Source organism: Arvicanthis niloticus, chromosome 3 (assembly GCF_011762505.2).
Source record: "Arvicanthis niloticus isolate mArvNil1 chromosome 3, mArvNil1.pat.X, whole genome shotgun sequence".
In the NCBI taxonomy this organism is placed as follows: Eukaryota; Metazoa; Chordata; class Mammalia; order Rodentia; family Muridae; genus Arvicanthis; species Arvicanthis niloticus.
Window position 1 is genome coordinate 125,384,604 of NC_047660.1, and position 23,374 is coordinate 125,407,977.

Consider the following 23,374-nt stretch of genomic DNA (forward strand, 5'->3'; position numbering starts at 1 on the left):
AGAAATCTTTTGTGGGTTCCCTGGACACTTTGAATTCTTCCAGCCAGCCTGACAACTCTCCACCACTAGCATACTGCAAAGGGTGGCAGTGTTCTTATGGCACTGGGTGAGCCTTCCTGGTGCGGACAGAAGGACACCAGGAAAGCTCCAAGGGGACAATAGATGCCAAGAATTGAAATGCTTCCCCAGCCCAGCTATAAGGATGCTACAGAGCCAAGTGCCAACAGAATGTGACCTGCAGCAAATGGAGAAGAAACCAAGAGACCCCAAGTGAATCTTAACTCTCTGCCCCCCACTCCCAACTACCTCCCTGCTCCCCAGCCCCCTCTGGCCCTGCAGGGTTTGTGTTCAACATCAAATTAAGTGTTCATGACAGCTAACCACAAGTTATTAAATGTGATTCACGGCCACATTGCTGCGCCCTCACTGGTGGTACAGAATAACCACTTAGACAAACCATTTGATTCATGGCGTTGATACAAAGAGTCTTTCAGAGCGAGAGAGGCCTTCTCCATCCTTTAGCTGAAAATTGTTTTATTTCCGTTATTCTCTTAAACAGGTCAGTGAGCTGAATTAAACCCCAAATCCTTTCTAACTGCTTAGCTGTGAAGTCTTTAAGATATTACAGAGCTTGTGCGAAGTGGCTGCGGATTGCCAAGTCAGCGGAAATTTAAGAAATCAGTGTCAAAAATGAACCCGTGTTTGACAAGTGAGACAAGCGATCTGCAGCCCGTGTGAAGGGCGGCAATCTCTCAGCATTTAATGCTCTTAATAATCCAGGCTCCTATCATAGACAAGTCTTCTTATATTCGGTCGCTCCTGCTGCGATGACAAAGCTGGTGACATGCTGGCTGTTGCTTTTCCTGTGTCTCAGTTCTCCTGATTTGGGTCTGGAGATGGTGGGTAAAGACAGACCAGAGGTCTGTGAGCCCGAGAAGCCTCTTCCCACTGTTTTTCTAGTTCAGCATCCAGGGCCTCCTCTGGGATGTGTGGGCTGGTCCTAGGGAGTGCCACTGCCCCCTCCTGGGAGGAACACTACACTATATTTGCTGGTGGGTTCTGCCTTGCTAAGCCAACTGGTTGCATGCATTTAGAAGACCCCAAAATAGGAAGCTGAGCAGTCTTTACTCGGAATTAGCTGGACTGGGCCATGTGTTCTTTTGATAATGCCCCAGAAAGTTCCTGATAAAACTATAACGTGGCCTTCGGTCTCTGCTGAGCAGTGGGCTGTGGGCGCTTGCCATCTGTTTATAATTGGCATCGAGATCTGATATGTTGTAGAGGGATCCCAGGCTTACTGAATTTAAAAGGGGGTACCAAGTTTGTGTGGGATAAATTCAGATCTAACTTGTCATCTCTCTGCCAAGAGCATGTAATTCATTTTCTTATTACCAACATAGTCTATTAGAAAATAAGTTAGCTATGTAACAAATTGAAGCCTAAGAAAATATCCATATTAGGAAACCTAGTTTGATGATTAAATTAAGCAAGGATTACTTTGGCGTGAATAATTCCACAATCTGCTTTTCTGTCCTGAAAAATGAGTTTAGCAAGGCGTGGCTGTGCGTGTAATATTTAACAGCCCTATTTCAGGGCTTTGGATTCCCATTCAATGGGCCCTCAATGTCGCCCGTGACCTAATGTCACCCTGCCTGTCACTTATGAAACTTATAAAAATTACTTTACTAAAGGACCAGACCCAGGGCACATACTATATGCACACCTCATACATGATACACACACACACACACACACATGCATTCACACACACACATGTAGACCACATGCATTCACACACACTAATGCACACCAGGCACATCATATATATATATATATATATATATATATATATATATATATATATACCATATACACATATACATACATGTTCATATACATACAAAGAGCACATACATATACACACTACACACATACCCTATACATCATACACATCACACATATACACACACACATATAGACTACATACATACACACACTACATTCACACCAGGTACATCATACATATACATACATATACACACATATAGACTACATATATATACACTATACACATACCACATGCATCATACACACACACCACACACATACACACACACATATAGACCACATACATACAAATACTACATTCACACCAGGTACATCATACATATACATACATAGACCACATACATATACACTATACACATACCACATGCATCACACACACACAAATTACACATACCACATACACACTCACACAGACACACAAATATAGACCGTGTACATACACACACTACACACATACATCATACACACATACATACTAATAAAAAAAAGTCTTTTTAAAAAGAAATACAAGAAAAGCACAGTTCATGGAGATACACACAGTTTTCTGTTCTCCTGAGAGTCAGGCTGGTAAATTGTTTTGTTCCTGTTACTACTTTAAAGTAAATGAATAAATAAATTTTACTCTTCTCCCTTTTAGATAGAATGAGGGAAATAATCACCAGAGAATTAATATATTGCTAGATCAGTCATACTTTTAAAAACAGCTCTTGTAATTAACATACATTTGCCCAGAATATAGGCACAAATATTTGTTGTTTTGACTAACAGTTGTCTGTTTGTTATAGTGCTTCTTAAATACTGAGAAAAAAGCAAAGCTTATATAATAGAAAGTTTTGATTATAATTGATCTGTGTTTTGATATAACTTAATAAAAGAACTGCTTTCAAGAGTTAAGGTGGCTATTACTCAGGAAGTAGTGTCATTAACAGTCATTAGAAAGTGACTGAAAGACAGGGCGCTCTGGGACTTTTTTTTTTTTTTAACTTGGAAGTATATTAAGATGCCGAGTCTGTTAGCTTTCTTTTAACTGGTAACTTTTTGTAACTTCTAAAATACTGGGTCTCTCTCTCTCTCTCTCACACATACACACACACGCACACGCACACGCACACGCACACGCACACGCACACGCACACGCACACGCACACGCGCGCGCGCATCTCATCTCCTAAACAGCTGCATCAAGGAGATTTAAAGTTCACCTAAAGTGTTTTGAAGCACAATATAAGAGCCTCAGAATTCACGATTACTCCTCAGCATATATAAGGGAAGTGTGGGTATTGGAGGAGGAAGAAGAAAAACTGCATTGTAAGTTGCCTGATTTTGTAGTATTTGGGGCTTCCTAGAAGATCCATTTGCGTGTGTACATAGAGTTTGAAAGTCAGTGCTTATCCAAGATCACAGATGTTTCACCTTTAACACACTCTTACTCAATTCTACTATGAGCCATTCACTCTAGGAGGTCAGGGCTCAACACGTGGGTTAAATACCATCTACCACTTCAGAGAATCTAAAGAGGGAAAAGTGTGACAAATATCACCCATCCATTTCAAACTTACTTAATAAGAGCATTTTATGTTCTAGGAAGGAAAAGGGACCTCCTAGCTGTTAGCCTAAGACAGAGTAAGAAACTACACAAACTCTCAATGAAGAACATGAACTTTAGGACAGAGTGGTAGGCAGGTGTGCAGGTAGATAAAAAATACGTACAAAGGAGTCAGCAGAGAAAGAGCAAATGAGCTCATTCAGAAGGAAGAAAGGTGGCACTAAAGGGAGCCAGAGCTGCAACCGGAGCTTGCTGAGCACGTACTGTGGGCCAAGCATCTCACGGCAACCCTTTGAAGGAGGTGAATGGGTGTCCTGGCTTTAATGAAGAAGTTAAGCTTGCAACATCGCACACTCAGAACTGCAGAGCCAGGATTCAAAGCCGGTGACCGGGTAGTACAGCCTCCATCTTTAGTTGCCTTACGAGGCTGGAGACAGACAGACGATATGGTTTGGGTGCTATGTGGTGGTCTTCAGGCCAAGGAAGAAGACAAACATCAAACCACGTCAGTAAGGAATGAAGCCGTCATTTGCCTTTTAGATGGTTCATTCTTGCATTGGAGTGATAGGCAGATTGGGAATAGGATGATATTTGGTCAGAGGTGATTGCAGGAATGCAGTGGAGTGATTCTGGAGTGAGATATGGAAGGAAAGCAGTACTTGTAAAGATGATTAGGAGGTAGAAACACGGTGGCTTAGTGATTGACTGGCTGTGGAGGACCCAAGAGAGCTCTTGTGTTTCTAACCTGAACAACCAGGATGAGGATGGTAGTATTGTTGACCAGACTTGGGGCACGGGTAGTAAAATTGTTTCAGGATATGTACTGAGATCAGGGTGATACACTGTGAGTTTAAGACCCTTTGAGACATGTAAGTGGAAATGTTCAATACGTAGTGAATCTCTGGAAAGAGGAGTAGACAGCCTGTGTTTTAATCACCTTTAGCATATGATAACCTGTGTGTGTGTGTGTGTGTGTGTGTGTGTGTGTTGACATTTGCATGCAGTGCCAGCAGGCCTGCCTCTCACTTCCCCCCTCATTCCCTCACAGCAAAGCTGGAGACAGCCTGATTCTTCCATGCTCTAACCAGTCACTCAGCACATCCTGGGACAGTCCCGGGATGAGCTACAGAATGAGGCTTGTGGTAAGTAACTCTCTTTCTCCCATGTAGAAGTTCTTTTCATATGCCATCAGATCAAAAAAAAAAATGTCAAGCATTCTCTTACTTAATGAAACATAGTAGTTTCTAGTAATTTTTAACAAATTCCTCAGGGAGAGGCAGGGAGGAATGTAAAGTATTATATAATATATAATAGCCAAGGACTCTGAGGACTGATGTTCTCAGTGTCCTAAGGAAGCAGAGATGGAACACTCCGCCAACAACGAATAAAGGAGGATGTATTTACAAAGGAGTTCGTTCAGAGGTAACTAAGTAGGGAATAGAAGACTAGAGGAGTATTTGAAGTATTTAGACATTTCCCCCAGTAAGTTGTGTTAATGTAATTCGTGTCGGTAAGACCCCATCACTGTGATAAAGTGCCTGACAGAGTAACTAAAAGGAGAGAAGGTTTGTTTCAGCTCATGGTTTCGGAGATTACAGACCACAGTCCTTGGCTCAGTTAACTCTGAGAATGTGATCAGCGGAACCTCCTAGTGCTGGCCATACGTAACAGAGAATACTCACCCCATAGTAAACAGGATGCAGGGGAGAGGAAGAAGCCAGGGACTGGGTATCATCTTTAGGGGTACTACTGGTCTTCCTCCCAACATGATGCTAACATCTGTGCACAGATAGTTCAAACCACAAGGTGAGGGATATTTTCTGCTCCAACAACAGCACAGGACCCCAGATAATTTTGGAAAATGTCTGCCTTTCCACATCTTTGCCAACACCGAATGTTTCCACTCAGATATGCTTGCTAACTACATGCACTGGGAGTGGGCTATCTCTTTGCTCTGTGTGTATTTTCATTACTGATTAAGAGGAGAGACATGTCCAAACACTATATGCTGCTGAAGTACATGCTCAGCTTCCAATTTTATTTTACATGGAGTTAAAATTAAATAATTCGGTCAATATCGTACTAACAGTTGAAAAATTCAGACCCAAGACAAATGCAAATCCATCCACTCTTCAATCTCTTCTGTTTCCACCCTACTGGTCTCTATGATGTGACACATAAGACATTTTGTAACCTGACCCTTAATCAGCTTTAATTTTCCCTTTCCTATAGCCCACTGTATTCCTTACTTTAACCTGTCCCTGAATAGATCGTGCCTTGGAGACTTTCTTACATGGCATATTTTCTCTCCAGCATTGCCAGCCAGCATTTTCAACTTGGTTAATTTCTGTTTAGCCCTTGCACCCTGGAGAAAGGTCCTCCATTCCGAATCACTTCTTACCTTTTTGAGTTGGGTGTGTGAGCCTGCCGTTCCTTTGGGCATCAGTTCACATCACAGTTTGTGATACTCCCTGGGTTGTAAGCTCTTTCATTCTGGTTCCTCCGTCTCTGCTACACCTTACCCAATAAGACTCTTAGAAAGTCACCGCCCCGAATGCTGAATGCAGTGACGGTGTACCACAGTTTGTGTGGCTTGAACACAGGTTCGTTTCTCATATTCCTAACAGAATCCAGGACCAAGGTGCCGGCTGATTCATTTCTGGTGAGGGCTTTATTCTTGGCTTGTAGATGGTCCAGCTTCTTGCTCTGGCCTCACCTGGCACAGTGTACAAAATGTTTTACGTGCCACATCATAGAGACCAGTAGGGTGGAAACAGAAGAGATTGAGGGGTGGATGGATTTGTACTCCCTGCATCCCTTTCTCTTCTTATAAAGCAGTAATAAGAGGGTTCCACTGTCATGGCCAAATGACTTCCTTGAAATCCTACACCACCATATCACTGTAGGGAAGTCAGGAGGATTAAGGCTCCTGTGGTCAAGCCTGATAATGTGAGCTCAATCCCAGGACCCAAATGGTGGAAGGAGAGAACTAAACCCTTCAAGGTGTCTTCCAACTGTGACTCTTGCTAGAGTATACCCTCCACCAAATGAATAAAGGGAGGGGGTAAGAAGTCATACACATAAAAACATCACCCAAAGTGTCAGGTGACCTTGGTCTTCATATTCCCATTGTGTCCCGACAGCTGATGTCACCGCTGTTTATGTTCTTATGTTGTGTGAATTCTAACAAAAAAGACTCTTATCCAAAGTTGCTGGGTGCCCATTCTACTCTCTCCTCCCTTGTGAGATATCCATTTCCCCTTAATCTACCCAGGCCTTCCAGACCATGAGTGTATTAACACATCCATCCCTAAAAAGGCACCCAGGGTCTTACCTGCTAGTCTTTCTTGAGATTTGAGTTGTAAAGAAGGCTGGAAGGCAGACTTCATAACACATTTAATTTCTGCGGTCCCTCCCCATAGCAACCAGACTTGGGAAATTGAGAGGGGAGAATCTTGAGGTTCTCTTGAGACAGAATCTTATTTTGTAGCCCAAGCTAGCTCAGATTCACATGATCTTCTTCCTTAGCCTCATCAGGGCCTGAATTGCAGATTCCAGCCTCAAAAAAATAAATAAATAAATAAAAACAAAAACAAAACAAAACAAAAAAACAAAAAAAAGATACTGTAAATAAAATGAAAACTGTGCGAGAACTATAAAAAAAACTATAGACATTAAGAAGAGTAGGAACAAGAGAAGTAAGGGAGAAAGTTGGGAAATTTTCGACTAGCTTCAGGTAACAGGTTACAACTGACATACATACCTTTGGCAGGGGACTCAGAGGCCCACAGCCTTCCCAGGGGGCCATCCCAGCACAGGGCTCTCCGAACTCCACAGCTTCTGTTCTTCACTTCCTCTACTTTGTCCTGGATCAAATGGAACCTGTATCATTCCAGTGAGCCAGGGTCGATACTGTTGAAACCGAAAGGTGAGAGGGCCAGGGTATCTCTCCCTTCCCTAGGCATGCTTCTAATATTTACAACATGTAAGTCAGTTGGACGCTCTTGTACTGCACACATCCAAATATGTTTGAAAAGCAAGTTAGCCAGTTGTTAAAAACACACTGTCCTCTCATCTCCAGTCTTCTTGACTTTGAGGGCTACTTCAGTAGAATTCATGGTCTCTGAAAAATTCAAACCTAGACATGAGCAAGATGGGCCTTGCTCCTGCTTCACCCTAGCTTCGTCCAGGTCTCTGCTTTGACCTGACCTTTGGCCTGCTTCTTATGTATACATAGCCCTATCTTATAGATGCAAGCCATATGCCTCTCCTTCTGCCTTGCCCTCTTAAGATTTTAGGCCTTTTGGTCTTTCCAATAGAACAGTGGTACTCTACCTTCCCAACACTTTAGTACCCTTCCTCATGTTGTAAAAGCCACCAACCATAAAATTAAATATTGCTACTTCATAACCGTTATTTTGCTAGTTATGAATCATAATGTCAAAAACTGATATAAAGGATATCTGATATGTGACCCTTGTGGGGGTCAGGACACACCGATTGAGAACCACTGGTCTAATGTATCTAGAAGGAATACCAAGGCCCTGAGCGAGGTACCTCTTTGTAACACCCTGAATTCTTCACAGCACAAGCTCCCCAGCTGGAGGAGTGCCAGAAGAGACTGTCCTATATCCTGTCCTAGAAGCCACACTGTCCCTGCCTGCCTGCCTCCGGTGGCATCTGAAGGGTTACAGTCACTCTAAACTCCAGCTTCTCTTCTCCTTCTGTCTCCCATTTGTGGCTTAACCCTGTAGCTCATCTCTGGGTTTCCTGCATGCCTTTTGTTTGCTTCTTGCTCTCCCAGCATCGGTACAGTCATCTCCCTGCTGAACTCCTTTTGTCTTGTGTACACAAAGAGGTTTCTTCTTTTCTGGTCAGATTCTGTAGGATCAGCAACTAATTAAAGACTTTCTCCCTGGCCATTTGAGATAGGGATAGTCTTGGCTTCGTTCTCAGGCCCACCTCCAACTTCTCTTCTTCTTCCTCTCTATTCCCTTCTCCTCCAGCTCCCCATCCCCACCCAAGACCTCCTGATGCTGATAAAAGCATCCCGCCTAAGGGAAGTCAATTTCATATCATTGGTAAAGACTCTCCAAAGATGTTGCTCAAAGAGAGGAAGGAAGCTTGCCTGCAGTGGCAGCCATCTGAGATTTCCAGCACAGAACATTCCAGTGTGACCGCTCTAGCTCCCCCCGGAGCTGACCTTGGCAATTATTTATAAAGTTGCTTCTATGCACACACTACCCTTCTGCAGAACTTTATGAAAACCAGACTTCATGCAGTGTTCTAAGTTTTGATGCATCAAAAAGAAGTTTAAATATTTTCCTTTAATGTGGAAATATTTTTAGATGATGAAGATGATTAAGTGTTGAAAATGTAGTGATCTGTTTGGCACCGAGAGAAAAGAAATATGAAGAATTTTTAATAAAAATCTGACCACAATGGTGTTGGAACACAATCTGTCTGAAATACAAGACAGATACTTTATCCCATGGGCGAAGCTGACTTTGCTAATAGTTTTGGACAGTTACAGGTGTAATTTTAGCTACCAGGGGGAGCAAAAATTATCATAAGAACACAAGAGAGACAATGGGGGAAAACAATTAAAGTTTTAAAAGTAAAAAGTGAATGTAACGTTAACAGCGCTAACACAGAGCACATTTACACAGCTTTTCAAGAGCGATGTCTGTGAATCCAAGGCATTACGAAAGCCAGAAAGGCTTGCTGGGCCTCTGTGTCAAAAGTGTGGAAGTCCTCTCGAGTTGGATGCTCTGACTGCTACAAGTCTGTAGTCTCTAAGTCTGACAAAATCATCCTTGGCCCATTGCTTGGCATAATTAAACCATTAAAGAAACACCACAACAGAAAAACAAAGATTGAGAGAGGGAGAGGAGAGAGAGAGAGAGAGAGACAGAGAGAGAGAGAGAGAGAGAGAGAGAGAGAGAGAGAGAGAGAGAGAGAGGAGAAAGGGAAAAGAAAAGAAAGAAAATGGGAGGGAAAGGGAAAGAAAAAAGATGGATGGTGGAGACTTACTGGGGAGGCAGTTCACACTTAATCACCCCCCCAATGAGTCTCTCTCTTCTCTCTCTCTCTCTCTCTCTCTCTCTCTCTCTCTCTCTCTCTCTCTGTCTCACTCTGTTTCTCTGTCTGTTTGTCTCTGTCTCTGTCTCTCTCATTCTCTCATCTATGTGGCTTTAATTTCCCATTGTAAGATGTAGCCTGTCTGGGAAGAATACGTAGACAGGAGACTCTTATGTGTTTTTATTAAAAAAAAAAAAAAATCAGTGCCATTAATCCATGAGAGATCCTAAAATAACAAGGCAGCTGTGGTGTGTGTGTGTGTGTGTGTGTGTGTGTTATATATGTGGGGTGTATGTGTGTCTGTGAGTATGTGTCTATGAGTGTGTCTGTGTGTGTGTGAGTATGTACATGTGGTGTGTGGATGTGTGGTATGTGTCTGTGTGTCTGTGTGTCTCTGTGTGTGTGTGCCTGCACAAGCTGGAAGGAAAACTTTGGGTAGGAAAACAGATTTAAGTTTTAAGTTTCCAAGGATCTATTTAAATGACAGCAAGGAAAAAAAATATTGAAAAAGTGATGAAAAGTATCCCAGCAGGATCCCTTCAGAAAGCCAGCTGACTTCCGGTGGTTTAACTTGTGCAGTGTAATTTCTACAGCCTTTGAAATATGTGGGCACCCTCACTGCTATTTATGTTCCCAATACTCGGAATCAAATGCTCCATTGGGGTGCCGAGAAGACAGAAGCTTCCAGAAGACTTGGATAATTGCCCCATTCCTTACTCAAAAACAGTGACAAGGGGTCATCACCTCTTTCCCTAAGTGACACTGGCATGTGGTCGCAACCAGGCACAGGGAGGTCAGAGTGTCAACTACAAAGGCATTTCCACACTGGTTAGCCACGTTATGCATAAGAAGTCTCAGAGTAGAGCCATCTCCAGCGTGCTGAGGAAGCAGCAATCTCTCTCCACAGGCAGACATTGACCTGACTGACTCTGAAGAGGAGGCGAGACAAGGACAGACCTGTCCACCCTGGCACTCTAAGAAAGTGGCTCTTCCACAGAGAAAAGCACATTTTTCATGGACTATCTTATGTCTCTAGTCAGTGACAGGACATGCCAGCGCAGCTGTCCCTAATAACACTAATTCTTCCTCACAGGGTTGCTATGGAGTTTGCAGTAACCAGCTCCCTAGAATTACCCTGTTCATATTCTTTTTTATTTTGTTTTATTTCTTTTTAAGATGTCTCTCTCTCTTCTCTTTCCTCTCTCCAAACCCTCCCATCTATTCCTCCTTGTCTCCTTCAAATCTGTGGTCCCTTTTTTTTTATTAACTGTTATTGCATGCATATATGTATTTGTATATACATATATATTCCTAAATATGAACTCCAGATGCATGTGCTAGATCCTGCTGTGTGTGATAACTTAAAATAATATATAGTTCTCAACATATGCAGGGATTCTTCTGAGTGTTCTGTGTGTCACTGATGAGCTACCCTCCATTTGACAGACAGTGTGGCTTGGGTTTTCCCAAGACAACTTAGATTATGGGTAACCTAAGTTTTCTCGCTGCCCAGGGAAAGTGCTGCCGCTTGTTTCTAAGGACTCACACTGGACCTGTTCATCTCTTGATTTTTGCCTTTGGAACTACAGAGTTATGTTAGCTAAGAAGGCGGGCAAACGTGTGTGTGTGTGTGTGTGTCCAGTGATGGATTATCTCATTGTTTATTTAAAATACAGTTAAAGATCTGCAACATAGACTACTCCCTGGTCCTTTACTATTGCCTGTCCCCTTATTCCCTGCCTCCCACTGGGGGACGGTGTTGAAAGAGACCTATTCTTCTGTGCTACTGCTCAGTTTCTGTTCTCTTTTCAGTAGCTGCTAATATTTAGAACAGGTGCTTAACTGTAATATTTGTTTTTAATATATATGGGAACTGAACCCTTGTCTCTTACAGGTATGATTTTCTAATGGCCTTTCTCTCCCATCTTGATTATATATATCTCAAGTGGGATAATGATGCCCCCTGCAGTAGACAGTCCTGTCTGGCTACAGGGGGTTCCTTGGCCTTCCACCTTGGATGCTTAGGGCTTCTCCTGGTATGTTTTGCCGGGAAGACAGCTCCCACATGACTCACTAGAGGTTCTGTGGGCAGTGCCACAGCCTCAGCCCTCAGCCGATCAGGGAAGAAACCACAGAACAACTGGCCAGCAGTGCATTTCAGAGTCAATGGCATGAAAAACTGCATTTTTAAAAAAAAGTGGATGGAATGTTACACAAAATACATCTTATACCTTTTACCCACTCAGAGAAAGCAACACTGGAAAAACACTTGGACAGCAAACATAAGATAATTTCTAAAGACCATGTCAGAAAGCAGCCACGTCATGGCTGCTCTCTGGGAGAGTTCATTGTCTCATAGGCTTATATTTATTGTGGGTCAAGTAAAAGCCTGAAACCCCAACATCTACAGCCTGCGGACACAGAGCAACTTGTTGGAGGGAGAGTAATACCGAGGGATGTGTGCTTAAAGATCTTTTCTCTGAGCTCATCGATCAGCTTGGCCCTTATCTATGTATCAGATGAGGAAAGACCCTGGCTGGGTTTCATCAGGGTTGGGGATAAACTGGGCATCTGTGTGCAATGGTAGACTGTGTCTTTGCAGGTCTTTGGTCCATCTCCTCTTACGGTAACCTCTTTCCTTTGTGGGTCCCAAGTGACCCTGGCTTCCAGGATCATCTACATTCATGTGGCTCATTGGGAAATGCCACTGTTTTCCTGCCAAAGGGTTTGTTACCTAGGTTTACTTTCTGTTTGGAATGAAAAGTATAGCTCAGTTGCTTCTGCGGGCTTTTTTAGAGAGAGAGATGTAAAACCAGAGTCAGAGCAGTGGGAAGCAAACAGAGAAAGCACATAATGAGGGGGTGCAAACTCAAACTTGGGGAGGCTGATTTCGTAAAGGAGGACTGTGTGTGGCCGTAGATGATAGAGGGTGTGCGAGGCTGGCCTGCTCCCCCAAAGCCTCCTTCAGGAGGGAAATCTGGGGAGTTAGCAGGCTAAGTGGAACCTGAAAACTGGAAAAAAGTCAATAGCCTAATCAGATCTAATAACTAAAACTGTGACTACTTCTTAATTGCAAATATTCGCATTATCCTTTTCCAATGGGTAGAATCTTGCATGAATCATAATACCATAAACAATTTTTGTTCTTCACTCGTTTATTTTTTTTTAAATCAATTTACACAGTATTAGGCTTTATTATGGTATTTCACACAAAAATCTGCTGTTGATTCTTCCCTCCCTCCCGACTTCTCCCTACCTCCTGACCATTTTGTATGCTTCCATGCTTTCTATGACTTCTTCCCATTTTCGTGTTACAAAACAAATGTCTCCTTCTTTCGCAGAACTCTTTCCTCCACCGTGGTCTCCTTATAAGCGTCATAGTGTAGACCCACCCAGAGAGATTGTAAGCTGGGATCCACATGTGACAGAGAACATGGCAGAACACCTTGAACTCTTATTCACGCAAAGGAAATACCACCCGAATGCGCCTTCAGAGCCAGATACATGACATTCTCGATAGAGCAGGCCTCATAGAGTTACCTAGTATGGGCACACTAAGTCCTTCCCAGGGAACTTGTCACCGTGGGTCTACAGGGGAATGTTTTCTGCAAAGAATCGGGATTGTATTGTGGTAGAGCCGCAGGAAAGGGAGAGAGAAAGGAGCCTGTAACAAGGTCCCTCCTGTAAGAGGAGAGATGAGAAAATTTAATAAAACTAAATGTGCCTACTCCCCAAAACATCAGACTATGCTATTTTTTAGAGGGAAGATAAAAGAAATAAAATTCTCATGAAAATCAGTATGGCGCTGGGTTGGAGGGGGATACGTTGGGTGAGGAAAGTTACTGCCGTGACACTGGGTGGGTTTCTTTTCTCTTCTTCTAGGTGCAAAAGCAGCAGTCATTTGAACGCCGTTGAACGGCTTTTCAGCTCACACAAAAGAGCAGACGGTTCCACTTATTTCTGAAATTAGATGCAATCATATCTGTGAATCACGCAGCAGCGAACCACCGTAATCTGCATTACAATACATTATCCTGCCACGCTCCCTAACTGCAGTCTACCGCAGCAACAGAAACACTTTGCGGTGACCTGCACGGCTCTGGCAGAAGCGCCAAGCCAAGCCAAGGCACCAACGCGACAAAAAGAAACTGCTTTCTGCTGCGAAAAAAGAGCAAATTACAACAAGAGTCAAGTCTCTGCTAATGCAAGACTGGTGTCTTCTTGTTCACAGTTTGCATAATTAGGTATCCTGAATAGGGTTTTTTATTGTTCTAAAAATACTCCTGCTTTGTTTAAATCAGCTATTTCCTTAACAGCATGACTTTGGTACCAGAATTAGTGAGGTAGTTAGGGCTGCTGCAGCGATAAGGTACTTTTAGTTAACATTCAGAGGGGGATCTCTTTATGCTTTTCCCCTTCCTCCCTCTTGGCAATTGCCCACTGGAATGACAGTGTGAATCTGGTGGAAGGTGGAGGGAGGGTCTGGGGACTCCAGCACCCTAGGACAGCACAGAGCAACTTATATAACTTTTTTGGCAACCAGAGCTGTTGCAAACATTTCACCAATTAAAGACCTTAGTACAAGGAGGCCACCGTAGTACAAAGTCCAAAAACAGCATAATGGTTCAGGTCCAGAAGAAATAGAAAATACTTTGGGCCTTAGTGGTTAGAGTTATGTCACATGTTCTTACCTAATGAGGTGACATACAGGGGACTCTGGTCCAGACACTTTCTGTTTGCCTTCTTTCTTCACTGCCTGTTAAAAGAAACATCTTTCTCTCTGGTGAAGACACCAGCACCAGCATCTTCCAGGGACTAGTTTATTCATCATGACGTGTGTTAAAATGAAGTGTGTGTGTGTGTGTGTGTGTGTGTGTGTGTGTGAGAGAGAGAGAGAGAGAGAGTATGTGTATGTGTGTGTGTGAGAGAGTATGTGTGTGTGTGTGTGTGTGAGAGAGAGAGAGAGAGAGAGAGAGAGAGAGAGAGAGAGAGAGAGAGATAGGTGTTGAATATGTGGGATGGTGTGTATATGTGTCTGGTGTGTCTGTGGTATGTCTGTATGTGTGGAATGTGAGGTAGGGGTGTGGGAATGTGTGGTGTGTGAGGAGTGAGGTGTGTATGTGTCTGGTCTGTAAGTCTGACAAGCTGCAAGGAGTTAATTGGGGATGACCAGTCATTCTACCTGTCTTAAGATCAAACACCAATAAGACCTCAAGGACAGAAGGCCACAGGAAAATTGTGGGCTCAGATTTTCTGTCTCTCTGGAAGCCCAGGACTGGATGGACTGGATAGAAGGTCCTGTGGACTGGTAGACCCCAAGCAGTATCACAGTGTTATCAAAGGCTGGGTCACTCTGAGTCAGTGTCTAGCACATACATACAGGATGACTCTTTCGGCCCCTCAGGATGCCTGATGTCCACTTGGCAGAGCGTATCAAAGGGCCCTCAGTGCATGCTTGACCTTTGCCACTTGTAAATTGCATTAAAGAGCTGTAAGCGTCCGAGGGCAGAGGCAAAGGAAACAGCCCTAACGCATTTACTTTCATTTAGCGCTGTCAGTGCACTGAGACACTTTCCTTCCGATTCTTCTATTTGCATCGCACTTTGGATTATCATATAGCTCAGATATGAGCATCATCCTTTTTTTTCCCCTGAGAACTAATAATAATCATAATGATGAAACTGTGTTAAATGATACAGTGACAACTTCTTAATAAAAGTTGGCTCTTAAAGCCTCCTGGCTATGCTTTACAGGCAGCCGAAGCACAAGAGTTTGAGACACTCACCTGATAAATTCCTTTTCCTCCTTGGGGTCATAGGAACAATTGATTACCATCCTGGCTTGGGTCCTACATGTATTTCTGGTATATAGAAGTGTCAGGGACTATCACCATGATATCACATCAGGACAGGATTGGCAATTCACCGGTAGTATATTTAGCATTTATGGGGTTCCGGTTTTAGTCCCAGCACTGGAAAGAAAGAAGAAAGGGGAAAGGGAGGTGAGAGAGACAAGGAGAGGAGAGGTAAAGGGACTTCCATCTTCCCTTCATATCCAGTTAGAACGTTACAGTCACAGTCCCATCTAAACTCAGAGAAAGCTGCCTCATTAATGTTTAAGGGAGCAAAGTTTACACATTCACTACAGCACAAGAGCATCTTTTGATTTCACCTGAAGCTATTCTTCTGCTAGAGCTAGAAAACTGGGCCTCTAGTTGTCCTGCTGTCATCTAAGCAGCTTGTCTTCCCACATAGACATGTGCTGCTCCTGTAGTCTAATCTCAGCAAAACCCAAAGGGTCTCTTTAAAATCCAGAATCGTTTTTCCATATTCCTCTCTGGGTAAATTTATGGTCTCTTTCATAGCTCTTGAGCAGCAGTGAGCAGAATTGCATGTAGCAACACAGGTGGAGATAAATCCTGTCGTAAGAGGAACCCGAGGCTTGCTTGCAGCTTCCAGCATGCCCCAGATCTTGGCGTCTTAAACTTAAATAAAGGTATATTTCATGCTTCCAACAAAACACTTTAAAAAAAAAACCTTAACCTTCAGACCTCTATAAAGATTTTCATGCCTTGGCTTCATATTAATAGGTGCTTCATTGAGATGACTGAGTATTCTGTGTTTTAATTGTAACAGATATGTGGTAAATTTGGGCACTGAAAAATATTTTAAGAGACATTTTAAATTTTTACTTATTGAGAACAAAACATAGGATCTTCCAATGTGTTAGACACCGTTGAAGCATGAATTCTGGCATGCTTTAATTGTATTTAAGCCCAAGGATAAGTCTTGAGCATATTACAAAGCACCCTATGACCCCTGACACATCTGTTCTTGATTTCTTGGACAGGAAAAGTGACAGCCAGCCCAGCAGAGGCGGGGCAGGGACCCATAGATTGGGATAATTCTGTCTCAGTGTGTTTGAGGGGAAGAAAGTAAAGTTCTATCAAGCCAGCAGCAATGTGGCGTCCACTCCCCTCCTGCCCGCTCCTTTCCCCAAGGCCACTGCCAACTTACCCTGCATTCCTCACGTTGATTATAAGTGAAGCTTTGACAGGAGGGCATTCTGGGTATCAGACAACCACATTATAATTCTACTGAAAAGTGTTCTTATTGTTTCTAAATTGCTAGTTATAGTGAGCAGCCCTTGTGACTTAGGAAAAGGGGAGGGGGGATTTTGAACAAACACATTTAGCCTTAAAGCTGTACTCCATGAGTGGTGAAGAGCAGCAGGCAGAGATCACCGGTACACCTTAATATGCAAAGTGGCTTTGGCTTCCTAAGTAAAAGGGTTAAGCTGCAGAATTGCAATTAAGGAGCCTCCTAGGGTGCCCATCTAGGGTAGCAGTGATGGGCACACTGAGTTCTCACACAGAGGACACATAGAAATCTCTTCCTTCTCTACTGTGCCTTCCTGACCTACAGGTTATAGGCTGTATGGTACCAGATACCAGGGTCCCTGTAATGTGATTTTCCTGGGAATGGTCTATATTCTATTGTAAAGACAATAATGGCTCTCACCCATTAAATCAACACAACCACTTTCTACCATGCTGGCTCCCCTGAGAGAGCTTGGTAAATTTGGTACAATTCGATGACTTCAGGATGTTAGCGATGTCTTAAGAATTCTCCAGCCCTGGAGTTTGAATGTCACATGCGTGACACCCGACAGCTAGTGCTGGAGTCCGAGTGAGTCTATGTAATCAACACATCCCTTATTTTCTCCAATTTGCTTGGCTGGTTCCAAGACCTTCTTTAATTCCTCTGAATTCTTGAATTCTGTTTATTGAAGTGTGGACAGAAATCACAAAGGCAAGTGATACATCTCAGAAGCAAGGGATGCTGTCTACATTGCAGCAGGTTCTGAATAATAATGGATTTGAGAAGCAAAATCAGAATGAAGTCCACTGTGGGTCCCCTGGAGAAGACCGAAATGTCAAGTTTCACTACACTATTGTGGTCGCTGTTGTAACAGGAGAGGATAATAGATGGCTTTTTGGTTTCAAACAACTGATTTATGATGTAAAACTGCTGAATATTTTTCAGTGAGAGAATGTATCATTCCTTTTTATTTCCCACTGAAGTCAAGACCTTGAATATTTGACCAGAAATATTGGTGCCTACTTTAAAACCCTAGGCAGTATAGATGTTTCGTCCATCACAAGCAGCAGCAAAAGGGCTCTTTGGTCTCCATCTGCCCTACTGTATTCTCGGCTCCACTTCTCGCCCTGCCTGCTGTTATCTGAACAAATCATATGACTCATGTTTTTGTCATCTTGGGTATCAAAGATGAAAGAAGGAGTGTCTTCATTTGTTCTAAACATGAAGAACCCTTACCTGGCTGTTTTGAATTAAGAGCTGAATTTCTTTCATGTTTCAGAGATCACAGCACTGAGGATTCTATGTGTATGAGCTTAAAGAGCTAAGTAATATTTGCAAGGGTTGATGAGTGGTCCCTGTGTTACATACATGCTTGTGTATATGGAGACACTGGGGCATCGGAGGCTGCAGTAAAGCCCTGAGAGTCTTACTGGCTCTGACCCTGAGATTGGTCTCTGACATCAGATCTCCCCACCAGATAGCTGGCTTAGGCTTTTAATTCTTCTAGAAGCTGAAAGTCTTGGTCTAGATAAATGTCAGAAATCCTGTTCAGCTTCAAGTATTTAAGGGCTTCTGTATTATTATTAATTTTTTTGTCCACATTAAGAGACTGCAGAAACCAAAAAAGAAAAGGAAAAGGAGTTAGAAAGAAAGAGAAAAAAAACAGACAAAAAGCAGGAGAGCAGCTTTAGGGGAGAGAGAAGAGAGAAGAGAGGAGAGAGGAAAGAGAGGAGAGAGGAGAGAGGAGAGAGGAGAGAGGAGAGAGGAGAGAGGAGAGAGGAGAGAGGAGAGAGGAGAGAGGAGAGAGGAGAGAGGAGAGAGGAGAGAGGAGAGAGGAGAGAGGAGAGAGGAGAGAGGAGAGAGAGGAGAGAGGAGAGAAGAGAGGAGAGAGAAAGCGCCTTTTGGCAACTGGGATTAACCAGATCCACAGATGACTAGGACTCACAGCAGCTGAATGACAGTAAAGGCTGAAGTACAGAGATGCAGAAATGGGCTGATTGTTTTGAGCACATCAGAGCCACAAAACAAAGGGACAGCTCCCTGCTCTCTGGTCAGCAGATCCACACATAGAGACTCATAGACTTTAAGTCCCATTGATTAATAGAAGCATTCTCAGAGAAATTTACATGAAGGTACAGCGTCCAGAAACAGCACAGAATCCATTTCTGAGCGTTGTAGCAGCTCCCACACTGGCCAGGTCGTTAGGCCGGGAGGAGTTGAGTTTTCTCACCTACAGGACGGAGATGATGTCTATGCCTTCTGTGTTTTGTAGAATGGAATGGATGATGTGTTGGTGAGTGTTTCCATAAAATATACAGCACACACGACAGTATTGTTGCCATGTGTATGTGTATAAGACTAAAGAGCTAAGTAATGTTTGCAAGGATTGGCGAGTGGCCCCCGTGTTACATATGTGGCTATGTATGTAGAGACACTGGGACACAGAGGTCTGATAGTCCTGATGGCTCTGGCACTGAGATCAGACTTAAAGTCATACTTCTGGTGAAGCCCAAAGCCCTCCCAAACCCATTTTGTCTTTGCTCATGCAACAGAAGGAATTCAGCCTTTGTAAACTGTGCCCTCCCTACCTCAGATAATAAAATTGTCTTCATAGAAAGAACCAGATTGCCAACACCCGTGTTTTACCCCAAGTAACCAAGCTCCATAGAGATTAAATGGCTTGCCCTAGCTCCACCATGCAGGACCCAGGTTAGATTCTTGGCCTCCTGTGTAGTTATTTTTTTTAATTGTTCCTCAATTTTCATGATTTTAGTTTAGCGTGAGTGTTGCTCATAGACAGAATTGTGACTAATGTCCCAGGTCCTTAGTTGCTAATTTCCTTAAATGTTTAATGCAAAAGAAATGAACAGATAATGGGATGGAGAACCATGTTGGAGCCGAGGTAAAAGGAGACCACGGTCTGCCTTTCTCTCTCCCCTGTATTCTAGCCAATGCCACCTGGGACTTTGGAGTCCTAAATCATGTTTATTCAGCCATGACAAGTGGATACGTGAAACCTTTCTAAAGCTTCACTCCGGGGCCAAGATTCATCTGAATGCATTGCTGTTTAGACCACTAAAAGAAAAACGGTATAAAAGATCTCCTGATTCTCATCTCACAATATGTTAATCTTTCTTATTTATTCCTCCCATTTTTTTTTAAACAATCGCTCTCTGGGACAATTGGGTCTTGTGTTTCCTGTCAAATTTTAGTAGAAAGCAAATTTTTATAACCAAATTATAAAGCTTTCAGCACTGAGGTTTATTTATGATAGAAACATTGACAGAATGTTAATTAAGGCGGCTTCCATGACACAGGCTCCAGAGAGGTCCGATTTCTGAACCAGAAAACTGATCCAATTCTTTAGCATCTTTCCTAACGCCCTTCCCTCGGCACTGTGTGAGATCACTCTTCCCCCAAGCTAAAGAATACTTTATCCACCTTTAGAATTCTTTTTTAAATGTTTGACAGCAATGCTGTGTATCATTTGGAAATGATATCTTCATGTTGTGGGGTTTTGTTTAACTGTAAAACTTGTTCCCGTTTCCTCAGTAACTGGATTAAGAGCAAGACTTTTTTGCTTTTACCTCTGAACTACAGTTGGGAGGGGAGGAGAAACACAAGGCCAACCTTTCTTTTAAAAAGTTACTCTCTGAGTGCAAACAGGAGTGGCTAGGAATAAGAGTTCTCCAAGGGACCACATAGCTTTCTGCCCATTGACTTCTGACAGAGACTTGTACTGCAATACTTCTCTTTGAGAGGTTTCAAAAGCTCCACAGACACAGCTTAAACTCAGTAATGAAATAAGAAGAGGAAGGGAGGGGAGGGGAGGGGAGAAGAAGGAAGAGGAAGGGAGGGAAAGGGAAGAGAATGAGAAATAGAGTCACTGAAATATGAAAATAACCAAGCTGTGATCCAAAAGCAAGAACTTCGTCTCAGCACAATCGCCCGGTATACATGGTTCTTGGATGAAGATGCCATTTCACTCTGGACCAGTGCATGCTCTCAGGGGCAGCCGAAAACCTCCAGCCTTCTGTGGGATGAAAATGATTATAACAAGAAGAAAGCAACTGGAAACAAACAGTACACTCAGCTCCGAGGGCCTGAGGACTGTATACAAACTATTTTGAGGGCTTCGCTTTTCTGGTTTGGGAAATTGACATGGGTACCAGGTATACAGAAGGAAGAAAGACATTCTGGAGCAGAAACAGCAGCAGCTGGCCCTGTTTGGGGGAAGAGAAAAGGGGTGTGAAGTCCACCAAGCCATCTTCTACAGAGCTGAGAATGACCACAGAAAGGAGCAAAGAAAGAAGATTGGTACCTGCAAAAGTGAACCAGTGGTTGCTGGGACTTAGTGATCTAAGAGATGTTATCCTTTAGACAATTATTCTTTTTTTTTTTTTTAACAGTATAATTCTTTTGGCTCTAAGCCTTTGGACACATCAATCTCAGCTTCCCTTCTCTCACGTAGAGCTACCAAATCTTCTAGTTTATTAAGTTATTTTCACAGAAAACAGATGAAAGTATAACTGAGACATCAAAAACATGTATTTGGTGAGCTCCTTTATCAGAAATGTGTGTCAAAGGTCAAAAAAGCACTGCTTGCATGTCTCTTAAGCATGCCATTGTCATAATATAAAAACTGACTTACTAACTTAGATTATTTGGAGAGTTAAGTGCTTGTGTTATTGCAAATTAAACTAATTAGTATCATTTCCTGACAGCTGCAGCTAGTGTTAGCAATTCCACAATTTTTCTTCAGCCGCTCAAGAGGGGGTGTAGAGGGGGGCAGCACTGTGATTTAATGGAACAGGACCAGCTTATCTGACTAAGGGGCTATTGTGCTGTCCCACCTCCCTTCCTGGTTCACTACCAACTGTGTGAGCACACAGATGAGAGGTGTCCGTGGTTTCTGAAAGAGCCCCACCTAGTTGGAAAGATACTGGAATTTGCTTATAATATTTCCCTTTTGGAATAGCTGAGAGTACGCTCTCCATCCTTTGAACCAAAATTGTAGCTGCCCATAAAACATGCTGGAACTAATTTCCTACCACAGCTAGCTTAATTGTTATAAAACAGCCTTATAAAGATGCCCCAAATGGGGCTTCCAGCATCTGTGATTGAATAGCTGAAGAGAAAGGCTGTATGTTTCATCAGTTTTTCTCTGGATCCCATGAGCTTCTAACTATGAATACTTATCAAAGCCCACCAACCATAGGTGCTTTGCCACATCCAACACAGGAAAACTCACATGACAGCATCGTCCTGTGAGACATGAAAATCAAGAAATTATTTATGGGGCTACAGAGGCGCTCAGCAGTTAGGAGCAGGTACCACTCTTGTAAGGAGCTCACTACCACCCAAAAGTCAAGGTGGGACTCCAGGGATCCTGCACTTCTGGCCTCCAGAGGTGCCTGAACTCACATGCACATACTGCATATTCCCACACACATACATATCATTAAAAATTAAAATTAAAAATAATTTTGACTTGAACCTGATCCCCAAAGGAGTGTGTTTCTCTATAACACTGATTCTCCATCTGTGGGTGGTGACCCCTTTGGCAACCTTCTATCTACATAAAATACTTACATGATGATTCATAGCAGTAACAAAATTCCAGATGTAAGTAACAATGACAATAACTTTACGGCTGGGTGTCACCACACATGAGCAGCTACATTAATGGGTTGCAGCATTAGGAAGGTTGAGGACCACTGCTTTAGAGGTTCAAGAGCTGGCTGGTACCTCTGAAAACAAGCATGAAAAAGAAAAGGAAGAGAAGAGAAGGAGAGAAAATGAAATAAAAATGCATGTGTAAAAAGAGGAAGCACAGATCTGCAAGAATTGCATATAATAATGAAAGGAAAAGTTCATCTTATAACGGATTCCTATCCCATTCTTGATTTCACCTCTCTCTCTCTCTCTCTCTCTCTCTCTCTCTCTCTCTCTCTCTCTCTCTCTCTCTCTCTCCTTCTTCCCTTCTTTCTTTTAGGTCTTTGTTATATAGCCTAGGCTGGCCTCAAACTCATGTCTCCTCCTTTAGCCTCCTGGGTGATAGAGCCATGTGTGTTCACCACCATGCCTGGCATGATTTTGCTTTTGGCATCTTCCAATGCTGATGTCATGTAACTCATATTTAATAAAGGAGTGGAAGATCCAGCAATGTCTCTGGGGCTGCTTAAAGAGAAGGAGTGGGGGACATGAAATGTGGAGCTGAGGGGCAGGGAAAACATTTTCCTGACTGGGTCACATTCTCCCTTCTGTCAGATTCCAACAGCAATCGTTTGTTTGTTTGTTTGTTTGTTTGTTTGTTTGTTTGTTTTTATGTCAAGTCTTTTCCTGTAGCTCAGACTGCCCTTAAACTCACAATCCTGCTTCAACCTGCCCAATGCCAGACTTGCAGGTGGGCTCCCTCACACCTAGCTTCTAAGAACAGCTTATTGTGTGTTTGCCTGGGGTTACTCTCTACCCTAGGAGAAGTGGTGGAGCTGTGATCCAGACCTTGAAAAACTGCAAGTTAGAGTCACTAATTAGAGTCTCTGAGATGATAACACCGACATTATAAAAAACAAAATAAAACAAACAAACAAACAAACAAAACCTTGGTGAATGTGATATTTGATGTTTCTCAGAAATACCAGGCTCTTAAAGGAATTAGGATCATCCTGAAGAAGATGCAAAGGGCAAGGTGTGAAGAGGGTTGTGTCTTTCAAGACCCAGAATAGTATTGGAGCACAGAGGAAGTATCAGAAATGCGCCCAGTCTTGATCCTGGCAGCTTTACTCAGGAGCACATT

The 23,374-nt window shown here is 42.9% G+C and overlaps 1 long non-coding RNA gene across 1 annotated transcript in view; it reads right to left on the minus strand.

The window, feature by feature from the left end:
- Window positions 1-12,671: 12,671 nt before the first annotated feature.
- The window catches only part of LOC143441630 (uncharacterized), a 37,058-nt gene continuing 26,355 nt past the window's right edge, over window positions 12,672-23,374 (minus strand). Inside the window, exons 2-4 of the long non-coding RNA XR_013109197.1 lie at window positions 15,261-15,446; window positions 14,167-14,231; window positions 12,672-13,435 (exon numbers count right to left, since the gene is read on the minus strand). This is a non-coding gene — a long non-coding RNA (uncharacterized LOC143441630). The remainder of the gene's footprint in view (window positions 13,436-14,166; window positions 14,232-15,260; window positions 15,447-23,374) is intronic.